The 5190-nt window shown below is 33.7% G+C and overlaps 1 non-coding gene across 1 annotated transcript; it reads left to right on the top strand.

Moving 5' to 3' along the window:
* Nucleotides 1-4560: 4560 nt before the first annotated feature.
* On the top strand, nucleotides 4561-4642 carry TRNAS-GCU. Its single transcript has one exon. It is a non-coding gene; the product is annotated as a tRNA-Ser (tRNA).
* The last annotated feature ends 548 nt before the right edge of the window (nucleotides 4643-5190 follow it).

The following is a 5190-nucleotide window of genomic DNA, read 5'->3' as shown; positions in this document are numbered from 1 at the left end:
ACACTTAAGGTGTGTGTTTCTATCACTTAAGGTGCGTCATTTTTAGCTTAAGTTTCTTCCTTTTCCTTTCAGACGTGCATTTTTTTTTTAAAATGTTCATTGATTTGAGCCGTTGATCTAGATTTGATCAACGACTCAGATCTAACCGCACAACTAAACCTGAGACCTCTTCCGCGCTTGAACCCATCCCTATATATATATAGGAGTGCATTCAGGTGCGAACCACTTACCGAGGAAAGAAATGAGAATGCATGTCATCCGTCCACGTGTCCAAATCTAACGGATCAGAAACACTGATTTTAAAAAAAAAAAAAAATGCGGTAGCATTTTCGTAGATAATTGAACATCGAAGTGCAAGTAAAATGTATTACAAGTGCAAGTAGGAGTTTCATATAGTGAACTTAAGTGCAAGCTAAGTAAATTATATTACAAGTGCAAGTAAAATGTATTACAGGTGCAAGTAAAATGTACATTGAACATCAATAATACTAAGTGCACCTAATAATGTTATAACTCGTTGCACTTAACGTTATAATTAGGTGCGTCTAGGTGCACGAATGTTAACAAGGTAAATTAATTGCACTTGTAAGTAAAAATAAGTGTACTTGTAATTGATTTTACTTGCACTTTTTACTTGCAAATGTGCACCAGCTACTTGTATTTATAACACAATTACTTGCACCAAAGTTCGAGTTATTTACGAAAATGTCATCGCGTCGTTTTTTTTAAAATTATATCTGATTCGTTGATCTGGACACATGGACGGCTGCGAAGCGTTCTCATTTCTTTCCTGGGCGAGGGTACACACACACACACACACACACACACATATATATATATATAAAGGGATTTAAAATATTATAAAATAAAATCTCACGTACTAAAGAAAAGAAGAAGAAAGAGAGTGATCCAAGTCAAGCGAAACACTCTTTGTTTAAAATCGATTCGCTGCCTGAGCTAGGAGTATTGTAGAGTCAGTCTCCCAAGATAAAATGGATCAACGGGGTACAATAGTTCGAGCACACAAACTATAGACCTTCGGCGAACTAGAACAATTGTCTTGTACACAAGCAAATGAAAGGCAGAGAATTTCGAGGACTTAGACCACGTTCTTAGAGTGGAAAAATAATATTTTGTAGCTCTAAAATCTGTCCAAACACTTAAGGGATGCAATAAATTCTAACATTAATATGGCTCACAAATCTAAATTAATAATCGGATTATAACATTTGAAGTGGTTATACCTAACATTAAAATAATATATACGAGTACGAAATTAAGTACAATTAATTCGTACTGACCACTAATAACATGCTTCAAAAATACTTGAGTAACCGTGAAATTCGTATAATCTGAAGAGTAAACTAATTCTTCGAGATGTTTCCGAACAGTCACTAAAAAGTAAGTACCCGAATATTGCTTAAACTTAATCAATGCACCGAAAGGTGCAAAGATTAAGCACTGCACACTGTTCGCAATGCATCATTTTAAGCTTTACTTAAGCAAGCTTAATTTCACATTTCCACCATTTGTAATCGAGGGGTCAACATCTCTTGAATGGTAAATGAAATGCACTCTTCGCGAGTGCTACATACCCCTTTTACTTTTCATACTCATACATTTACTTCTCTCAAATATATATACTTTGTGAATCAATTTGTCATTCATTTATTACCCATTTTGAACGTAAAATATATCAATTTCTTCGTCTCAGTACGAAAAACTCAAATCCACTTTGACCCAACTCAAATTAGAAGTGAACCCCCACATATATTTACACTACAAAATAGTCACTCCAAATTATCAATTTCGCTAGAATTTCCAACAAATGGTAAGTGTAAAAGAATACAGGCATTTAGCAAATATATATATATATATATATATATATATATTTTTTTTTTCTATTCAAATGTGGCGGCGCCTTCCCGTGCGGTCGGTGCGGAATACACCACTATGTATACAAATATACACCACTCAATGTTATAAAATGCACCACAATGAAAATACACAAAAACACCAAAAAACACACCACACACCCAAAATAATGCAACATAACTCCCCTGCCCCTAATGGTGCATTTCCTAACACTGTGTAGTGTATATTTGCATACCTAGTGATGTGTTTTTTGGTGATGCGTACCTAATGGTGCATATTTGTGTTGTGTATTTTTTAACATTGAGTGGTATATATTTGTATGTATAGTGGTGTGATTGCACTGACCGCACATTAAGGCGCGGTCACACCTGATTATGACTATATATATAACAATGTATAAAGTAGTAAAAGAGAAGAGGAAAAGGCGCGGTCACACCTAATTATGACTATATATATAACAATGTATAAAGTAGTAAAAGAGAAGAGGAGATATAGAACTATCAAATCTTATTGTTCATCTTTCAAACCAATATATACCGAATATACAGACTTACAGTAAATTAAAAGTTTATAGAAGACAAAAAGATATTATAATAATAAAAGTCCTCTAGTATATAATTTGCAAAGGTAAAATGCATTATTGGTCTTTTAATAATTGGTGACTAAATAGATTTGGTCTTTTACCATCACATTTCAAGGGCTAATTTAGTAATAATGTGGAATAATATTTACAGATAGCGAGGGACCAAAATGACTAGTCACTAATAAATATGGGATTAATTTTTTTTGTTCTCTCATTTTTTAGAGAATTTATAATAAGTTGTATATTCTATGAAATTGTATTGTGCTTTGTTAATGATGTAAATGACTAAATGAGAGAGTATAATTTATCAAATACGAAGTGTGTAAGGAAATTGATTCTCGAAATTCAATAGAAAATGGAAATTACAACAGAAATATCCACGAAGGATAATAACACAGGAGAATAAAACCTACGAAAGGTTGAATAAACCTGATAAACAACTTTGGATGAAAAACAGGACGATCTCGGGTGGTTGGAAGCACGAGTCGTGTTGCCACTATCCTTAAAACCTTATTTACCGCCTCCCGGGGTGCTGGAGCGTTGCGGTCTAGGTTTCCCAGGATAAAACGTACTACGATCCTCCGTTTGAGCACACAAACTTGGATCCGGCGAACTAGGACGTGGGATGAACGCAGGTGGCTAGAAGGGATAATGAGCAGTGTTTTGAGGGAGAAAAACTAGTGTACTTTGTGTGTTTCTTCGTGTCTTCTAAAACTGTTGCTCACCTACGAATATATAGTAGAGGAGAGTGGATCATAGCATTAATCATGGCATTGATAACCCATTAGTAACCTCCACCCACTAGCAGAATATTAATTCTACCACTAACCAACATTTACACCCACTACCAAGTCCATTATTCACAAAATAACTTTGAAAATAATGATTGGAATTAATCAAATTAATTCCGTAATATCAAGAGTCATTTTTGAACGGACACAATAGGTGAAATGTCGCGTTCGAGAGGTCACTGGAGTCGCAGTGTGAGACATGGTCTAGTCTGCGAACCATCGAGAAGTGCACGCTTCGAGACATCGTGCCGACAGCGAGACATCTGACGCGAACGACTTCTCGCGAGAGGTCGACTCCGCTAACCGCGAGACATCGAACTACCTCTCGCGAGAGGTCAGTTCATCTTGATGTCTCGAACGAGAGATCACTTCTGATCTCATGTGGTAAAACTTGTTCAAAAATATGACATAACTTAGCCCGCACGGCCAATTTTCCGAACGACATTCGTGCCCGCGTACACGAGTTAAGCCTTTTCAAGCTCAGTTTGGGATTTGATTTACAATATATGGATCTCTTCGTCTCACTACGAAGAACCTGAATTCACTTTGACCCGACCCAAATCTGTTGTGGACCCCACTTAAAATTGTACCACAAAATGGCCACTTAAATGTCATTTTAGTGCTATTTTTCCAACAAAGTGTGTCAATGATCTTGTGGAAGGGGTGAGTTCAAGTCTCAGTAGAGGCGCTGCTGTTTCTTTGTGCTTCAGTATGTTGAGAACTGTACTCTTGACATTGTTATGCATGTACCATGTCATAGAAATTTTTCTAAAAAGAAAAGAGTGAATAATATTCTTTTAACATTCAGATATTATATGTGGACCCAAATTTTGAATGTTCACAATTTACCTTTTAAAATTTTAAATTTTGTATCTTCAAAAAAAAAAATTTAAAAATTACAATTTGTATACTATGAACCCATAATGTGTTGTGAATGTTTACAATTGCCTTTTAAAAATTCACAATTTGTATACAATGAACATACAATATTAATATACACAACTTATATGTTTTGACTTAAAAATACAATTTATATTCTAGAAGTTCACAATTTCAACTTCAATTTGCGGAGTAATACCAAACAAAGAGATTTTTTTTTATTAACTTACACTCATTAAAATTATGATTTTGATTCCAAAGTTTGAAAACACCCCCTAAGAAAATTACACATTCATATTAGTTAAAACTTAAAAGTTATGTTTCCAAAGATTTTAAGATTAATACTTATTTTCTAATTTTTAAATATTTGCTTTTTCATAGGCTTCTGTAAATCCATTTCTAATAATTTGACCAACATTCGTAAACGTCATTGTTGCTTTGGCCGAGTAGTTAAGGCCTGTGCCTGCTAAGTACATGGGATTTTACCGCGAGAGTTCGAATCTCTCAGGTGACGATCTTTCTTCTATACTTGACCGAAATATATTTGTTGTTTTTACGCATAATCAGGGTCGTTAACGACATTTTGATTAGTATTATATATATATATATATATACACAATAATAATACAGATAACGAAACAATTACCTGAGCTGAAATAATAACACTCTTTAACATTCGACCTTGATTAAGATGAGGCCCATTCAACTTTTTTTGCAATTGTTATGTCATGGATCTGGTCCATATTCACAATTTTAAAATTATATATTCACAATTACAAAACTTTATATTTACTATTTAATAACTCTATATTCAACAGTATAATACAATTTTTGAATTTATATAACAAAACTAATTTTGCACCCACACGGGATGAAAATTATGCTATAATACAAATAAATATTGATTTAGGACTACACCTCTAAAAAAAATCTTAATAAGAAAATATGTGTTACCAAATATTTGAAAACAATACTAAATTTAGAAAAATGTGACACACATTGATACAACTATAAATTAAATTATGCTCCGTAAATTTTAAAAACCCTCTTGATACACCACGT

The sequence above is a fragment of the Ipomoea triloba genome, chromosome 15 (assembly GCF_003576645.1).
Source record: "Ipomoea triloba cultivar NCNSP0323 chromosome 15, ASM357664v1".
NCBI classification, from domain to species: domain Eukaryota; kingdom Viridiplantae; phylum Streptophyta; class Magnoliopsida; order Solanales; family Convolvulaceae; genus Ipomoea; species Ipomoea triloba.
The sequence above is the reverse complement of the archived record's forward strand: the minus strand, read 5'-3'. Positions and strand labels throughout refer to the sequence as shown.